The sequence below is a fragment of the Mercenaria mercenaria genome, chromosome 1 (genome assembly GCF_021730395.1).
Source record: "Mercenaria mercenaria strain notata chromosome 1, MADL_Memer_1, whole genome shotgun sequence".
NCBI lineage: Eukaryota > Metazoa > Mollusca > Bivalvia > Venerida > Veneridae > Mercenaria > Mercenaria mercenaria.
In genome coordinates this window covers 74,725,211-74,746,209 of record NC_069361.1, presented here as the reverse complement: position 1 = coordinate 74,746,209, position 20,999 = coordinate 74,725,211, and positions in this window count along the sequence as shown.

Here is a 20,999-nt window from a genome sequence, read left to right as displayed (position 1 = left end):
ACAGACCCGAAATGCTTACAGTTTATGTCAGTATTCAGAAAATAGGGACCTAAGAATTAATGTTAATAAAAAAAAGCATATGTTTTTGAAAAACGTAAACAAAACAGGTCGGAAGAGTTCTTTATTAATGATGAAAAGATTGAAATTGTAGATAATTTTACATATTTGGGTGTCAAGTCTATGTATACAGGAAATATGTCAGTCACTGTTAAATCATTGTATGATCAAGCTTTAAGTGCTTACATCAATTCAATTTGCTGTCTTTGTGTGATAAAATATAATTAGATGTGAAGACAAAATTATCGCTATTTGACACTATGGTTGTGCCAATTCTCCTATATGGGTCTGATGTGTGAGGTATTTATAACTACAAAGATGTTGATAAACTGCACATAAGATTTTGCAAATATGTATTGGGTGTAGAAAAGCAATCCCCAAGCTGTGCAATTTATGGTTTCATTATCTATTATTTGTGAAGAAAGATGTATAAAATTTTGGTTACAAATTATGAAGAGTTTTGATACTGCAATGTATAGGATCATTAGAGTTCTTTGCAATCATGTAAATACCAATTGTTGGGCATCTAGAATTAATTCAATTTTTGATCATCTTGGCTTTACAAATGTACGTCTTATGATAGAAATGTAAATTACATACATATGTTTAAAAGGATGCTACGGAACCAATATATTCAAGAATGGGATCATGCTATTAATACTAAGCCTAAATTATATTATTACTTTAAAAAGATGTTCGAATTTAAATATCTTGGTACTATTGTCTATGATAATCTGAGAAAAAATATATTTGTTTTAGATTAAGCTCTAACCATTTGGAAATAGAACATGGAAGATTTAATGGAAGTGATACAGAATATAGATTATGTAAACTATATTTGGAACTGAGAAACATTTAATAGGTATGAACAATTAAAAAAGAAATATATGGGAACCATAACCTGGCCTAGTATACAATAATCTAATGTCAACGAGAAGCAAAAGGAAAATGCTGAAAATAGCAAAATTTGTCAAAGTGTCTATTTCTTTAAGGAAAAAACTACATTGAAAGTTTAATTGTTTCTTAATACCATGCACTTGTGTTATTTGCGTTGTATAATCATGTAAATTTATATAATTATTAAATGTCTGTGTTATATATAGTCCATTGTATGACTATATTACAGTGTGTCTTTGCCATATTTTTATGGATGCAAATGGCCAAAGGCAATTCATACTGACGATATGCCAATGCATTTGAAACATTTAAACCACAAAACGTTGGCTTCTTTCAATGCTCTTCAATAGCTAATTTATGGGAGGAACATCTAAACATAGATAATGCTATACGATGTTTCATATTATTAAGACAAACTACATATATTTCTTTAGTAAATTTATTTCTAAATAAATTATAACTTTCCAGTATAGAAGAGGTACTGAAAAAAGGATGAATATCCAACAGGCAAAACCATTAAGTTCAGCAGACCATGTTTGCAATTGTACGTTTGTAACATTTTCATTAATCCACAAATATAAAATGCCAAGGTCTGACAACAATCTTTTAACATTTTTTCCACTCTGTTGACAAATTTCCGTTTGCATCTTTTAAAAAACATCAATCTGTATAACAGAGAGTTAGAGGATATATTTCATAATTCCGTACCAGTAGCTAATGATTCTGACTTTTCGTATTACCGATACACCAAGAACATGGTTTCCAATAGGGTGGGTTCATGCAATCATGCAAGAGGAATATCTTACTACGTACATATTGTACTAAGGTAAATAACTCGTATTGCATAATTTAAGTTGAAACGCGAATTCGAGGGGCGGGGCTTCTATTTTAATGTCCAATACATATGGAGCATAACGCACCAGTTATGATCAAAAGATACAAACTACGACATACAAACTATGTAATGCATATATCAGTTAAATATGTTTAAGTTTGCGCACTGTTTTCCCGATGCCCTAGCCCAGAAAATTCTCCTGACGACAGCAAATGACAATTAAGAAGCACCCATGTATATTTCAATAACTTGTGTATATAATATTGGTTTGTCCACAGCGTGTGCGTGTAGGCGCTATATATATGTGTGTGTTCTGTGTTGTGTTTTTCCGAATATGAACAAGTACACGTGTATTTTATTTCAGTTTATTGCTATGTATAATCGGACTGACTGACTGACTGAATGACTGATTGACTGACTGACTGGTTTACTGAATGAACGGAATAAATAACTTATTGACAAAAACATTAAAGTTCTCAAAGTAGGTCACGTCACATGTGCATATTTAGCATATTGAAAAGAAAAGCAGTCAATATCTGTCGAACGCTCGATTTATAATAGTGTCATTGAACTATATCATAAGAAATATTTTGCGAGTTTAAAACAATACTAAGAAAAAGAGAAAAGCATTTACCTTGTAGAAACCTAAATCGAGATGTACACGGTTTGTTACACAGAGGCGGGGCCTATATGACATATCCTCGCGATAACATACATGCACATGAAAAATACTTGTAGCTTCGCTTCTATAATATTTAACCTAAAATTAACTGTCAAACACATTAAAAATGATACATGTCAGTATATGTTCAGTTTTTGTCCGAACTTCATTATGAAGTTCATACGCTCTAACAAGAATAAGCATCGCGTTCAGTAAACGATGTTTTGTGTCTAAAAATAAATATATGCATAAGGCCTAACCGGAGTTAATTTGCTGCACTTTGAAAGAACAGCATAAACTTTGTCTGAGCAGTATACTATGGTCTGAAGAAAAGCTCTTACCTCATAACTGCATGTGCTTTATTTGGTCAATATTACGATACATTTTTCATATCCCCGGCGTTTATAAGAGCATATGTAGTTAAAGGCGTGTCTTTGGTGTTCTTCCGCAAACACGTCATATCGCGGTACTTCAATCTAATTTGAATAAGGTTTATATAACTTCCCGTTTAGTCTGTACTCAGTTCATTGGAAATAACTCCCGTATAATTCTGTCCTTTTGCTTTCTATCAGAGCTAAGAAGGAATTTGCTGAGATGCAAAAGCGGAAAAATAGAAATTAAAAAAAAAACAGCAATTTATTAAAAGATTAAAAATATCTTGTCGGTAGCCCGATTACTTGCTATTGTGACTCAAATATCGTTATTTCAGAGAAACTTACAAAAAGAAAAACAAGCAGCAGGGTGATGGAAAAATATCCAGACTTTAAAGGTCCAATACTAAGGAAAGTGAACATTTTAATTTCTTTTAAAAAGCACAGAAACTATTTCATTTTATTGGAAAATGAAAGTTAGTATGTAGAAATTCGAAATAAATCGCAGTATTTGTACAATTATTTTTCTATGAAGTATGAAGAAAGTTAAAAAGACCTGGGGGGTCATTCTGTCGATTCATTGAAATTTCAACATAATACACATACATTTCTTTGAGTTCCAAAGACCTTCTGTAAATTTTGACCTGCCAATCTTCGTTATTTAGTGTCTTGCAGAAGTCTATGCACTGGCTATGAAAAAAATTGCCAACTCACTTTCCCTTAGTAATGGACCTTTAAGAGCCGAGCTCTGTGTGATTTTCAATCTACATCAGGAAAACTTCTTTTCTTTTTATAAAGTTAGAACGAAGAAAATGATGATTCCTTATCAATGTGTAAGAAGAGTATAGGAAAACACTCAAATGTTGACTAAACACATTTGGTATATTATATAGAAATCAAATGCTGCAAAATATCTAGACTAGCTCCTAGACTATGATATTTATTTTTCAATTTTTATTTTTAATATTGTTAATATAGCAAGTCTATATCCTATGTCTAATGTCATAGTCTAGATCTATCCGAAATTTTATATCGCAGATTTTAATTGACCGCAGCCTAACCGATAAAGATAGTCGTTTACTGTCCCATTTTTATGTACAAGGAAGCTTGCTACTTCTAGTGGTCCCTTCATATGAAATATATAAGACATTCATTTTCTGTATTGCAACAAGAGGAAAACATGGAAGTTTTGAAATGTGATATTGCCAAAAATGGGTAAATGGCTAAATTCAATGAAGGCAAGCTACTGTAATTGTGCAATTGCAGAAATAATTATTTTTTTGTTTGCCAACATTGCATGGATCGTTCAAGTTATTGAATCTCCATTAAGCCATAGGTGGGGATGGGGGCTAGTTGAAATAATGATGACTGCAGTAGTGTTTAGCTACCTTAAACGTTGCAAGTAAATACTATATGTATTGTATTAAATCAAAAGTCTTCATTACTGGCTAAATAAGCAGACAATTATCGAGTAAAGAATCAGACTTAATACAATTACATTTCATTTACAATGAACAATTTAACCTAACTCCTGCTGGCGGGTAGTGGTTGTGCCTTTGCGAACAATGCAGACCATCAGCCTTCTCATCCGTGCAGATCGATCATAGTCTGCACTGTTGGCTATTCAGTCTGTAATTTTTCAGTGAACACCCCTTCAAATAATAACTGGTACTGCTCAATTTGAATGAATTTATCATCTGATTAACATTTTGATGAAAACCTTCAATGGACAACACTACAATATGTAAAAAAACAACGTTTTAATTTTTTTTTAAATCAGTTTGATAACAAAGAATCAATTAAAATGTCGTGTCATCTGAAAACACGTAAATAAAGAAGTCATCTAGTACCAAACAAATAAACTTCGATTTCACATTTTCAAATAGAAATGAAATACTTATTTTATACAAACATACACGTACCTACCTACCTTTACGCAAAGTGAAGAACTGGCAAACAAGTAAGATTAAGTTGGATGATCTAAAGCATTGTATCTAGCAGGTTACAAAAAGGAGTCAACATATAATATTTGGTTACAAAAATTAGGTCAACATAATTATAGTATTTGGTTACATCATATTATGTTTTATAAATGAGCCGCGCCATGAAAAACTAACATAGTGGTTGCGACCACATGATCCAACCCGCCGCGCATCGCGCATTGGTCAGGCTCCATGCTGTTCGCTTTAAAGCTATTGAATGGAGAAACTTAGCGAACAGCACGATCCAGACCGACTGCGCGGATGCGCAGGCTGGTCTGGATCGTGCTGTCGCAAAGCCACTATGTTGGTTTTCCAATGGCACGGCTCAAATACATATTCTTGTTATTATGTTTCAAAATATTCAGGAGTCTTATCTAAATTATTTAAGAGGACAGGTCTTCTTTTCAGACCAATCACAAAACGTTTTCATTTGATATTTATACTTCTAACAATTTGATATGACATTATTCACCGATAGAATGATAGTTTTCTGATTTCCAGGCAAACGAAATGATAAACTGTCTGACGTTAAATGTATTTTTTTCTTTGAAATCTTTGATATATCTTATTGAAAATTAACATTTTGATTCTTCAAGAGATTCCTGTCTTTCAATAAGAAATATTTTCCAGATTATTTATTTGAAAAAAAAGTAGTGACACGGAAAATACGGTTTACAAAGTTGGTCTCATGAAGACGTCGTTGTTCTTGACCGGATTGCGTTACCTTAAACAAATGCTCAAGAATTAAACATTATGTTATCTAACAGTTTTAGAATAAATGAATTTCTAATTTAATTCTTTCTGCAAAATTGATAATATCGGAAACTCTCAACGAATGCCAATTAATACTTATTGGAACAAATTTATTAGAATCTTTAAATAAGGTATAATTTATTTTGACAAATCACAAATTTTTAACGACCTCCCAGTCTAAGTAAGCGATATTATTACATCAAAACACATTTAACTTGCAGTGTTTTGATTTGTGTGCCAGAAAGAAAAGCGCTATATTTCAAAATATCATGTGCAATGCATCTTCAAAAGCCAGAGCAAATAAAATTATTTAAAAGGGAATGCGATGTTGTTCTCATCTGCTCGGATTTCTTAAATCATTTAGAGAAGTGAAAGATATTTTTAAATCGGCATAAAAATGAGAAAGTAAGGGTTATTTAAATATTTGACCAAAATGGTAGTTATTTTGTTTCCATGGCAACAAAAAACAAAATTGAATTTCCAGTGTATTTACTAATTTCTGTAAAATAATTTCTGTACTTTTTCCAGCTATAATGTAAAAATTACCATGTTATTATTTTTACACTCATGAAACTTAATGAAATTAATTTATTTAAAGGTGAACTGGCAAATAAAAAAATCAGCAGTGTGTAAATGACGTCTTAAACACACTAAAATGGCTGCTTCCATGATCAGTCATTTTCTTAAGTTTCAAACTGCCGTTTTTTTTTCAATAGTGGTCCGAGTTTAAATATTCATTTAGCGTTATGAAAGGCTTGGGGATGGGTTTCTTATAAAATTGCCCTTTAAGACAGAATACAATACAGAAGGGTATGTTGCGGAACTTTAGAATTATTTTTAACTATTTGGTCTTAAAATTATCCAGAAACGATTCATTTTTTTAAAGTTATTTCAAACAGTTTTTGTTTTAGCACTAATGTTTTATTACTATTATTTCTGTTTATATCTATATGGCAGATAGACCATGTCCTTAGAATGGACCGAATTTGACCAAAGATATACCAAAGATTTTATTCGCATAAAACATTATTCAATGTTTATAGCAATACAAAATACAAAATACAAATAGTATTCAGAGGGAGAAAAACATGAAAAATACATTTTCTGAAGAGTTTGATGGTTATTTAGTCACCTGTTGCAAAAATACGTTTTCTGGAAAGTACGGTAATTAACATCTGCAAAAAAAAAACGAGGTGAAACGAATACATTACAAAAATGGTCTAAATATCTATTTAAGTGGCTATTCTAGTTTTATCTGCAAGTAAATATAGTTTGAGAGGTTATTAAGAACCATTTTAGAGGTAAAATTTAACAGTAAATTAAATTTTGACAAGGTAGGCCAATGGCAAAAATATGGTTTGAAGAACTTCTTTCTTAAAACTCTATATTTCGGACAAACTAATAGTAAATGGAACTAAATGGAAATGGAAATTGAACTGATTCAATTTCATTCATATTACAAGATTTACAGATTCTTTGAGCCCTGGGTGTGTTATTATATCTCCCAGTTTCTATAAACGGATAATGCGCAGATACACGGAATTTAGAAAGTAACAGTAAATACTTCGGGTCTTGTATACAATCAAGATATTGTTCGCGTTCAAACTTATGCTTAAAACTGCAATAAACTGGAGACGCGGTGAATTATTTACTTCAGCATACCATGATTGATAATAGTTATCAAGAATTCGTTGTTTAATGGATAAAAATGTACTTCTATCTATATTCTGGGTATGCCATACATAACCGAAGCCATGTTCTTCTAGTATGTTTTTCACATAAGTGGCCCAGTTTTTGTTTTTATATGATATGTTGTTATCCGCGTTGTTTTTCAGCATTGTATACACTTTGAAAATAAGTGAACAATTTTCAGCGGATTTGAATTTTTTCCATTATTTCAAAATAATAATTTTTTGGAAAACGTACAACGGTACTCGGCCGAATTCTCCATATAGGGCGGAGGTGTTAGTTGATTTCTTTACGCCTAGCATACGTCTTAGAAGTTTTAGGTGTTTCAATTCTATATCAATTGCATGATGTGACCCCCCAAATTTCTAAACAAAAATTTAGGATGGACCCTACTAACGTATCAAATAAATGAATTCGTTTAGATACTGGAAGTTCAATTTGTTGAAATATTAAAAACAAGTTATGTACTGAAAATGTTGAGCGATCAGTTTTTGGGTTCTAGCCCAGTTTTGAACAGATTAACGCCTAGGTATTCAAATGAATTAACGTTCTCTAACTTAGCTCCGTATATGTAAAAATCAGCTGTTGTGGGACGACCTAGTTCGAAAATCATAGCTTTACGGTTTATTTTTCTACATTAATTTTCAAACCTTAAACGTTGCAGTAATTTTCAACATCCTTAAGCATTGACTGCAAAGATTCTGGTGATATTTCAAATAAGACCATATCGTCGGCATAAAGTATTAAGAATAATTTCAAGTCATCAATACATATAATACAATCAATATTTGTATCAATATTCTGTAGAATACATCGCGCGTAATGCTTGTACAAACTTTCCACTGACATTTGCATTTAATAATTTTTGCCATAGATGCTGTCTGTTGATTTTATCAAAACATTGGTGGCAGTCAAGAAATATAAATAAACATTTTGTTTTACATTAAGTGTTCTGGCTATAATTGCTTGGAGAATAAATATGCAGTCAGTAATGGATTTTCTTTTTTAAAATCCGAACATACTGTTTGCTAAGTGCCAAAAGGTAACAAATTTTAACTTGCAGTCTGATGCTGAAAAAATGGTTACTTTGTTCTCCAACAATTTGTTAATTAGATGCTGTGCCAAAGCCTGCTATGATATTTTGCAATTAAGAGACTCACATTTGTATAGATAATGTTATCTCACCACTAATAAGCTGTTTTATACTGTAGAAATAAGTCTTTTTAATATTGTAGAAAACTGGAATGTTTTATCCTTGTAGTTGATGTACATGTATACATATATTATAATAGGTCCCTGATAATGATAGGTACTGGTATGTTAATTAGGAAACCTAGGATTTAAATGTAACATCTTTTTTTTAGTTTTATTCATGGGTCTTAAATTTTATGTTTTAAGTTTTCTCTTAATCTATCAAAGCTACTTTTTTTGAACATGTTGAAAACTTGCAACTCTTGTTAAAATTTCTTGGTCAAGTTTTGCCTCTAGGTAAACTTTTCTCCATTTTGCCGCTATTGTTTTAAATTTGGAACGGTTATTCACTAATAAAAACTGACTCTGCACAGCAAATACTGTAACTCTACATGCTCTGATTGAATTATGGCCCCTTTTGGACTTTTAATATTCAGGTATAGGATAATATTTATATCTAACAGAGACGTCTGCACCTGCAAGATGCATGCTCCTGTTTTAAAATGTGAATGACCAGTATATAGGGATAGTTGAGTAGTTAGATATCCTTTCTAAATTAATGCCATTTATCAAATGAATGGATAAACTCGGTACTTTTTTTTCTGCCTGTAGTAAATGTATAATTTTAAATCCTATTATATAATATAGCTTTGGCCACACTATCAGTAACTCAGTAACATGTAGTACATTTTGTGTAATAGTTATTACACACCAAATCCCTCTTTTTATTGTAATTCCGAGGTAATGTATAAATACATAAGTCTGTATGCATGCATGTAATGATGTATACATATATGCATATATACCGTATGTTAAGTGAATTTTAATTTGAATCACTGTTATTTTAAATGTGTAGTAATTATTGAAAACTGTGATAGTATTATGTTTTTAGTAGTCTCTTATAAGTCTACTAAAGAGTGGCAAAGTACATGTATATATAGAATTTTATCATGTTTTTAATATTGATTTGTGTACTTTGATGAGACTTTAATAAACAATAAAATCCGAACTGATTCTTTCACAGTTTGTCATATATTTTGCTCCATTTATTTTGCCTGTTTAACAGAATTTGAGAATATATTTATCAAAGTGATACCTCGGTAATTTCTTGCCATTTTAACGTCGCCCTTTTTAAATAATTGTGTGATTATACCTTGTCCCCATGAGACTGGGTACTCCTTACTCTCGAAAATCCTATTATAAATGCATCTAAAAATGGTTGAAGTAGATAAAAATACAAATCTAAATATTTCGGCTGGTGAATTATCTATTCCTGGGCGCTTATTATTGTTTTGTGGAAATACCGCCTCTCTGATTTCGACCTCAGAAATTTCTGCATCTAGCTCTTGATTATTTGAATTTGAATATTTGTTAATTGCCTCATCATTCGCCGAGGATGTACCCCCAAAAATTTCTTTAAGATGGGTAAACAGATCTTCAGTTGTAAGTGATTTTAGCCTTCTTTTTATAAATCCTCTTAATGTTTTGCCAGCGAAGTAGCTAAGTTATTTATTCTTGCTCCTTCTCGTACGCGGAAAGCATTTCTCGCCTTTTTTTACCTTTATTGTAATGAGTTCGAGCGCGAACGAAGTTGTCGCGGCTCTCATTATTTTTATTCTTATTATAAATACTCCTCATCCTTTTAAATGATTTCTTTGCAGTAAAACAGTTTCATACTCGTCCGCGCATTGTTCTCATCTGGGGTTTTCCAAATACGTGATATGCATTTGTATAGATAAACTGTGTAAAGTCCTGTATACGGCTCAGTGGGCGCTTGATTGATCAGCTGATTTAATGTATCATAATTATTCATAACTTTACCACGGAATACAGGTACTTTATCGCTATCCCAAACTTTTTTGCTTGAAGAGGGATCAGCTGTATTTTCAAGATTTTCATCATTATAATTCTGTTTAGAGATGTTCAATTGTAAACCAAACGATATGCACGCGTGGTCAGAAAATTCATTGCAGTCATAGTAGTAAAATTTACAATATGACTTAAATCTGAGTGTTTTAACAACAAATAATCTACTACGCTGACTCCCCTCCGTGAGCAGAAAGTGTACTCGCCTAAAAAATTATCATTCCCTAATCTACCATTCGCTATCGAAAAGTGTGTCGGTTGGCAGATATCCAACAAGCGCCGCCCCCAGCAATCAAGTGCGCGGTCTTTGTTTACGCTAGGTGGAATAGGTGGCTGATCCGCATCTAGGTACTTATCAAATATTAAGTAATCTAAATTATTTGATGTTCTGCTATTAAAGTTTCCTGACAGAAATACTTTTCCTAATACTTCGAATTTTAAAATATCTCAATTCGTTCATAAAAATCAAAATCGTTATTTTGCAAAATGCTGGAAGCATGTGGAGAAATATAAACATGACATAACTACACTTCGGACTTGAAATTAAACAAATAACCTGCAATTTTATCCAAATAATACTTTGCATATACTTTTCTATTCATATATGTACTAATATTTTTCCATTCAGGTTTAAAATACACAAATATTCCGCCACTACATCGTCCTCTACTCTTAACTTTTGACTTAGTTCCATAAATGTGATTGGAAATATAACCCTGAATATCAAAATTTGAAGTGTCTTTAGCTGAAATCCAAGTTTCATTTAAGAAAAACAGATCATAATCTTTCAAAAAAATGAATGAAGTCAATAATCTTAATTCACCAAGCGTTACATAAATTTTGTTATTTAAATATTGCTTCACGTAATTAGATGTAATTGGTGGTCATACGCGCTATTAAGCGCTATATGTTTTTCTTTTTTTAAACAAACAAACAATCAATCAATTTTTATCAGTTTCAGTTTTTTTTATTAAGCAAATCGGCAAGTTATTTGCCCTGGGCATTAACATAAACAATACAAATATGGCAAAGACATGACAAAATACAAGCACTTGCAACAGATAGAAACTAGTAGATAGTAACTTGATCAACTTAGTTTAAAAAAGATACTTTCTTAACTAAGAAGCAGTTAACCCGGCAAGGGTTTCCTTTCGCAGCTTGAAAGCTTAGTTTATATATTTCGCTACATTTAATATGGTTTTCTTATTTCTAGATGACATAAAAGAAATAAACATATGAATATTCGGCCATGTAGTATTTCTTAAATATTTGTATCTTTCTGACAAGTATAATGGACAGCACAAAAGAAAATGATATTCGGATTCAATCATATTACATGAACAAACTTTACAAATACGTGCCTCTCTTATAGTTCCAGAAAATCTACCAAATTCTATTTCTAAATCATGTGAGCTCAGTCTAAAACATGATAATTGTTTTCTTAATGCATTATTAGTTACTATATCCAGATAATTTTCATAACAAAAGTTCGATTTAAATTTTCTAAAATATTCTAGCTTAGGCATGGTCTGGATAGTAGCATGCCAGTTTTGGATATATTGATCCCTCAAGCGTTGCTTAATGACAGGAAAATAGTTAACATCTACGTTAAAATCAGTCCATATGTAACTTAATCCAAGTCTCTCTAACAGTTGTTTTACTCTCATTGCCCAGCAATTGTTATCACTACTATTACATTGTTCGATAAAGCATGTATGCATGGGCGAGTCATTACATTTCATCACCTTAAGCAAATGTTTCAAGGCTCTTTCCTTGCAAATTACAGACAAAGGGTATCTACCTAATTCGCCAAACACGGCCACATTCGGCGTCTGCTGACGAACACCTAGTAAATATTTGCAAAATTTGATGTGAAGTTTGTCTATTTCTTTAAAATCATATATACCCCAAACATCAGCACTATATAATAAAATTGGGGCCACCATTTTATCAAACAATGAGAGTTTTGTCCGTACATCTAAGTTTATCAATAAAATCAGCATATACTATGCCTTTGGCTAATACATAACTAAAATATATACACAAAAATACATACGCACGTGCATAACATAATAAAGAACAATAGTTTATATATGTCTTAAAGTGGAGAAACAGCTAAATATTGGACATAAAGATAAATTATAGTACATTATCATTTCTTACTTTGAAAGCTTCACATTGATATTTTGAATTTATTACTAGAATAGACTGAATTTTACTTGACATTAGATTGTTAGACCTTGCCTAGGAAGGCCATGAAGTGTTTGTAAAATATTTTTGTGTATATGAAGTACTTAGGACAAATTAACAGTAATTATTAATTATTGAAAACCAGTATGATTGTAACCAGCATTTTGCTAATTTTTGCTGCTGGGGTCTTGTTATGGATGTGGAATTTTGTTAAGGATGTAGGATCGTTTTCCTTTCTAACGTTAAGGATTTTCCATACTCTGTGAGCTTGAATAACATTAGTTTCTAAGACTAATAAGAGAAGAAAAAGCACAAGTCACCGAACTCGTTTTAATTTCATAGGGTATTTTCTTCGCCCACTGATTAGACATTTCTGGAATTTTGTAAAATTATAAAACATATAATATCCCACTAAATGTTATAGGGATTTTCAAGTCTTACCTGTTACTATAAATAAAAGGTGATATCAGTATTAAAGATTGTTTTACAATTGTCTAATATTGGTCGCCCATGGGCTCCGGGCAATTGATTTGTCGGACACTGTTGGAGATGTCTTTTTGTTTGTTTGTTTGTTTTGGGTTTCACGCCGTTTTTCAACAGTATTCTAATTATGTAACGGCGGGCAGTTAAAGTAACCAGTTTTCCTGGATTCTGTACTAGTACAAACCCGATCTCCGAAAGTAACTGTCAAATTCCCCCACATGAATCAGAGGTGCAGGACGAATAATGTCTGATATAATGCCTTTCATCTAATCGCCAAGGAGAACATATACCTCGCACGGGGATCGAACTCACGACCCCGCGATCCGTAGATCTGCGCTCTCCCTACTGGAGATGTGTGCGTGTGGTTGCGTGCGTGCGTGCGTCTGTGTTCAGGTTTAACGTCTTTTTCAACAATTTTTAGTCATATAAACGACAGTGTCTATTTGTAGCAGTGAGCACAATGCCCAACTTTATAGTGCTGCCTTACTGGAATATCATGCCGTAGACACGTGGCATGATACCCCACCCAGTCACATTATACTGATACCGGGCTGACCAGTCCTAGCACTATCCTCTTAATGCTGAGCGCCAAGCGAGGAAGCTACTAGTACCATTTTTTACGTCTTTGGTATGACTCGGCCGGGGATCGAACCCACGACCTCCCGCACTCGAAGCGGACGCTCTACCAATAGGCTACCGAGGCGGTTTACTGGAGATGTGGTCCTCTGTGTATATTACAGTTGCGTTTCGCATGTATCTGTTGCAAAAATCCTTGTCACCATTTTGACCAGTTTTAACCTAATTTAACACATTCCTTCCTATAGTAATATCACATAAAAACGCTACTGCGCATTTCTTCTTCTTCTTAATACTACACTCCCTCATAATAATGAAGATTATGTGTAGGCGCCGGTGAATTTAAAATAACTAAAAATATAGTGTTTGTACATACGGAAATTTATAGTACAGGAGCTAAAAGTCTTCTCTTTTTTTTTCTTAATATACAAATTTAGAATAAAATATTTGTACAGTAGAATGAATAATTGTTGTTTAATTAACTATGGCTGAGACAACAACAGGCACAGTGACGATGGTCTTAAACATGTCAACTGTGGCTGCTTCATGGGCTGTAATAGGCAACATGTTCCACTGGCTAACAGTCCTTGGATAGAATGAGAATTTATAGGAGTCTTTAGATGTTCTAATGTGTCTGAATATGTATATGCTACCATACCTTGTTCTTAAGCCTGTAGGGACCAATAAATTATTTTCAGGGTAAATAGCTACAATGTGATGTACTATTTTATAAAACATGATGAGTTTTGCTCTAGTTCTTCTGATTTCTAGGGTTGGCCAATTCAAATTATTTAGCATGTCTGAGACCGAGCTAGTGTTTTGATATAAACAATTGCAACTTTACCATTGTTTCCTAAATCGTTCAGTTTGCTCTGTTTCGACAAATTCACATATCTGTAATATACATTGATACTATAATATATCGTAAAACCATGTTTGAAAACCATCTCTGGAAACATCTGATAATGACCTGATTTACTGTTGTTGTGTTCTAAAGACACATAGTAACGATAATACCATATACACCGCAATCTCTGTTTAAACTACGAAACGAATGAATGAGAAGTTCGTCGGGGTTGTCAGAATTTTTCAGACGAACATCTTTGTGTTTTACATTTTATACAATTTTGAAAGAGTTATTATGGTCAATTTGAATGTCATGTTATATAAATAATTTGTTTGTAGTTCAGTTTAAACAAAACAAATTATACAGATTATGATTAGTAAAAAGTAAGGTCACCTAAAAGAGTAAATCAATACTTGAACAAGGCTAACGGCTAGGGCTAATCCCTTTTACCCTTAAGTATATTCTGTTCCTTGCTTTTTGGAACTGTGTAACATGTGATTGAAAAATAAATACTTGTTTCAGTGTCATGGCTTTTTTACGGTTAATGGGATTCAAACCCTCTGTCACTGTTCATATAAGGGCAAAGAAAGAAAGTCAAACTTCTGTAACACGATCACCTTAAGAATTTAAACGTTCTAGGAAGGAGACATGAAAATAAAATATTTTGGTTTTAAATTAAAGACAGTTTACTTCTTGTATAAAACAAATGTAGCATGCATACGGGTGTATCTAATTGTGGCTTAATCCAACAAAGATTTTAATACGTACAGGTCTGCGGGCATGTCGAAAGGATTGTACTTTTGTCAAATTTGTCAACAAAATCTATACCCAGGCGACAAAAACGGCCACACAGGGCCCAGGATGCTTATAAGTCTAAACCAGCCGCTTATTCTCGCTTCTACGTTTTTACCCTAGATAATGTGTCAATAGGCACAAGTTTTGACAGTGTTTAACCCTATACTGGGTCAAATATTGTTTGTAAAAACCGCACATCTTTAGTGAAAGCATCATTACTATGTCTTTCTTCTAGTGTGATCATAATTTTGGGAGATGTTTAGGAGATAATCCATGTATGTACTAAAATTTTGAAACGGACTTGTATGATAAGAATACGGACCTCATCATCAGTACCTGCTGACATTGTTTTTACAATTACGGTAATTATAAATACATGTATTTAGAAAATGCTATGATATACAACATGTACGCTACAGTCAAACTTTTGATTGCCTATCTTAAGAACAATACTGACGCTAAATATACTGTTACGGTCGCTTACGTATAGTATCACGTTTAACCCTTATGATTATGGACACGATTGATTATGTCTTTGCGACCAGTGTAGATCATGATCAGCCTGCACATCTGTGCAGTCTGATCATGATCTGCACTGTTCGCCATTCAGTCAGTATCTTTTTGGTAATCATCCCTTTTTATAGTCAATAGTACAGTCCAACTTGAAAGATGGACAAGTTCATTGTAGAAATTAAGCAGTGTAAATGTTAAAACCAATCTCTGACAATTGCGTCTGACAGTCGACTCTTTGGCTTAGAGCATTGGACTTCCACCAGTGCGACCCGGGTTCGAATCTCGCCACAGGCAATTGGGATTTTTCGTCATGAAATTTTACCATCTACGGCTAAAGGTCGTAACGGGAAATGGACTTCATCTAGTGCCTAAAATGGCACTTTCTATGGCAAAATGGCATTTACGCCATCATAACGATGACTTCTTTGAAGAGGGGAAGTGTCGCCCCGACTTCATCTCAGTGTTGTTATATTTTCTGGTCCTTCGGGATCATTGATTTCAACTCATTTAGATTCGAAGATTGAATACTGCTTAAGCCGGTGCTAGGGGGCGTGGGCAGTGTTGCTTTTTCCATTACTGCCCATGAACAGACTCAATCAAACCGAGTCTGCAATTTTTACTATTTGTCTTGTTCTCGGTGCTTCCGATGGATCTACTTTCCAGATTTTATTTACGATCGCTTACACATAGCCTGTACGTTTTAAACCAATCTCTGACAACTGTGTCAGTGAGTCAGCCCTCTGGCTCAGTGTTAGCGCTTTGGCCTTTGTGTTCGAATCCCACCTCAGGCACTTGGGATGTTTCGACATAAATTTCTATCCTCTTTAATTTCTGTTCCGCTCTTAAGTCGTAAGAATATTTTCTAAAGATATGCGATAGGAAAAGAAAATTGACAATTGGAATAACAAAATTGGTATTCAGTAAAACGTTCACAATAAAGTTGTGCACATGCACTGTCCTAGAACAGTTTTGTTGCATTATATCTTTTTCCAAGTATGATAAATTGTTCTACAAAAAGTATGAATATATCCTAAGTTGAACAAAAATGAATGATTGCAAAAACATACAACCAAACTAGCTGAAAAGCGTCTTGAAATCACAACATAATGCTGGAGAAGAGTAAATAAATTTGCAATATGTTTATTTTAAATAAAATAACCAATGCTCCGAGATCTGTCACATAGCCATGCTTATTTTTAAAAATTATTACTAACCTTATACATATAAATTACTTTTAAACAAAAAAAACACAAAACACACCAAGACCGATAGAGGTCATGTATCTTCTAAGAGAGTGTTTTTGACTGACCTGCCAACACTATGGAACATCTTCCAAATTGACAGCTGGAAAATGGGTGCATGGGTGAAATAATGTTTGTATACATTTTCAAAAATGCAAAAAATCTCCTTGTGATACTATCAAAATGTCAAATATAGATCTACAATGCAAAAAAAGATGTTTTGTTCTATATATTTTAGCTAATACTAGTATACAGATACGCTGCAGTTTAAACTATAGTGCACAGTGGATAAACGCTCTTGAGTATCAGAGTTTTAAGTACTGGGTAGACGTAGAACACGCTCGTTTATATCGACAGTTGACCAGTCATTCGTCATCTACCTCTGATGCATGTGGGATGTTTTCAGTTACTTCCGGGAGGACTATATATTACATTATAGTTATTTTCACATTTGTAAGGTTAATTTGTCGCTGTTACATAACTGAAATGTCCTTGAAAAAAATGGCGTTAAACCCAATCAAGCAAACAAGCCATATAAAGTGCTTCAAATTGCAGTAGCTTTGGTGCATTGAATATATATTCGCTATCCAAAAATAGTTTACAGAGTTGATCACTCGATCAGAAAACTCGATGTTGCTCTAAACTGTTGCTCTAAACTGAATATGAATATGTTTTAGGTAGATCGGTGCTTGTTTGAAATATATGTTTGTCATCAATTACTATGTATGGGCCAAATCATAGATTATTACATTGTTAAACGTGAGTTCAGAGTTTTCAAATACTAGTACTAAGCACCATTACGAATTTAATTGTGTGACATTGTTTTTTTTTTTGTTTTTTTTTTTTTTTTTGGATTTAACGTCGCACCGACACATGATAGGTCATATGGCGACTTTCCAGCTTTTAATGGTGGAGGAAGGCCCCGGGGCCGTATTCATAAAGCATCTTAAGTATAAGTTTTGACTTAAGTTGAAGATTTTACTTGTTTGTGGTGATTTCAGCTTAAGTCTAAGTAAAAATAACTTAAGTCCTTTTCATAAAACAGCTTAAACTTAAGATATGTAATAAATGACTTAAGTCAGAAAACAAAATGGCGTCGTGAGTACGATTAAAGTGTTGTTTTTCAGATAAAAGCACTTTAAACATAATTGTGGATGTTGTATCTGTCTGAAATTAATGTTGTTTTTTTATGTATTCGTCCACTTTAAAAGCCAAGAATCACTTATTAAGTTGTTTTATGAATAACAAATATACTTAAGTAAAATAAATTTCTTACCTAAGTAATACTTAAGTAAATAATCAATTTCTTGTACTTATACTTAAGATGCTTTATGAATACGGCCCCAGGTGCCCCTCCGTGCATTATTTCATCACTAGCGGGCACTTGGGTAGAACCATCGACCTTCCGTAAGCCAGCTGGATGGCTTCCTCGCATGAAGAATTCAACGCTCCGAGTGGGACAGTGATACTTTAGATTGTGCTATTACAGCTGATTTAATATATTTTGTGATACATGTACGTGTAATTTATTGTTATTAATTAGCTAGGATTTTCTACTTTCATCCAAACAGTATCAGTTTCATATGAAATTATTATATTAGACTTTTATGGCAAATAAACTGTTGCTATATTAAAGCTCTTTAGCATTATAGATGTATGGTGTTAAAGTGTATATTTATGTTATATTCGTTTTACATTCTTATTATTGAACAAAGAATATGAATATGATAAACTTTCAGCAAACATATAAAATTAACGAACGCTAACATAAATTAAACAAAAAGAATAAAAATTAAGGACTTAAAAATATCAACAACACAATGTAAAACTTTACAAAAGAATGTAAAATGATAAACATAAATATGAAAATATCAACGTAATAAACGGTCTGTCAAATATTTTCCTATTTAACATCTGGTGTTTTTTGTTGTTTTTTTTTTTGTTGTTGTTGTTGTTGTTGTTGTTGTTTTTGTTTTCTGTTGCTTTTTTATTTCAAAAATGCCTCCCGTTAATGGCGATTAAGTAGGCGACAGAGTGATAACAAAAAAGTGGTCATTCTACCTGTTCAGTATGATATTGAAACATACTTGTAGCCGGCAATATGCTCGGATCATCTATTACCTTTTTATTTAGGAATCAAATGGTCATATATTTTAAATGAGGCCAATGTTTTGGAATCTGTCAAGTATCAAGTAAATGTATTTGAAAAAAAGAAAAACATTTCGTGATTTACGAAGCAAGTTTTTATATAACTTGGTAGTCATAGCTGATTCTGTTAAGCGTCTGGGTTAGACAAACGTGAGCATTTTAAAATGTTATGTAAACTAATTGTTACTTACGGTATGTACTTTATTTATGAACTGTTGTTTGATGATATGTTAATTATGATATGATGTTTTTGTAAGATTGATAAATTTGTGGATATAGTATATTGATGTTAAAATAAGTAGCCTTTCTTACGTTTCGTTTCGGTAAGATCGGTCGCTTAGCCACAGTTAGTTGTTTGGGTGTGCATATGTATATCAATGTGTTTATCGCTTGACGATATAAATGTTACGCAACTGCATAACTGTCGATTTTCACTAAGAAATGCAGAATTTATAAATGTATAATTCCTTAAATCTTATCAGAATGAATGTGTCTGTTATATCAATATTTTATATACAAGTGTAGTAGATACATTAAAAGAAATATTGTATTAACATAATCTAAATCATTTATGTTAAATGAAAAGGTTGCAAAAGATATTTGTCAGACCTTCTCCTCATTGAATGTATGTAATTATATATATGTTTTCACTGTTCGTCATATCTGTATGTATGCTTGTTATGCCATGATGTGCTAATAGCCTTATGGAATAAATAAAATAAAACTGAAACTGAAACTATGATGATGATGATTATACATGTATTTTATGCCCGAAAGTGTCCTTTGTTTGGAAATAAACACTGTTCTATTCTATTCTAATTTAGAGTGTTACATATATTAGGGTTTCAAATTTATTTTAGCTACGTTCTTGAATCGCATTAAATAAATTAACGAAGACTACCATAGTCTTTACTTGTTATTTGAATTAGAAAATATTACAGCAAGAATATACTATTGTTTGATTCACTTTTTCTTATTCAAGTTTTCTTTTCTTGATTTCTCTTGACAGTATCCTTTATATATACATAATTCTAAAGATGACTGAGTGTGGTAATAGGAAAGATGTTTTTATATTTTCAAAATATTTCTATTAGTTTATATCATCAAAAACGATTTTGAAAAGGTATTTTCCATTGTAAAATTTATCGCTATTATTGATCCCAAAAAAAATCTTAACTTTATTTTGTGGTGGATTTTTATAAAACTTTCAGGATGTCTTAGTTAGTATAAAAGCAATGTTTATGTAAATATTTAGAAAAAAAATCGAACTAAGTGAAACTGTAATTTTGCACAACTTTTACACAAGAAAAATAAAGTTACCGGTATTCAAGATAGCTTTAAAGTGCAAAAAGTTCCAATTACTACCCCTAGAGATCTCTAGAATAATGTATAATTTATATCTAGATCTTGAATTATGAAGCTGAAATTCACAAACAAACTTATCACGGATAAGGACAATCAAACAGTACGTTATATGTAACCCTAACAATCAATACTGTAAAAATTAATGTAATTTTGAAAAATTGACTACATGTCTACATTTTTTATGAATTGTAAATATGGAAGGATTTAAAATTCATAATGTTATAAGACATTATTAATATATGCATATAATAAAGTATCAAAGGTGTTTAAATTACTGTTGTTGGATTTTTTTCTTTTGAAAAATAAGCAGTCCCAATGGTAATATATAGGTCTACTTTGGTAATACGTTAATTATGCCACTACAATATACGGGATGTGCTTGCATCTGTGGCTTCCGAACCGACCGCAACGGAGAATTACAATCCTTATGTGAAAGTCTTTTATTTGTGACAAGACTTTTTGGAAAAAAAGAACGCAAACAAGAAAAATAATAACAGACTCCGTTTGACAGAGCCTGTTCAAGCTAGAGTGGTAATGAA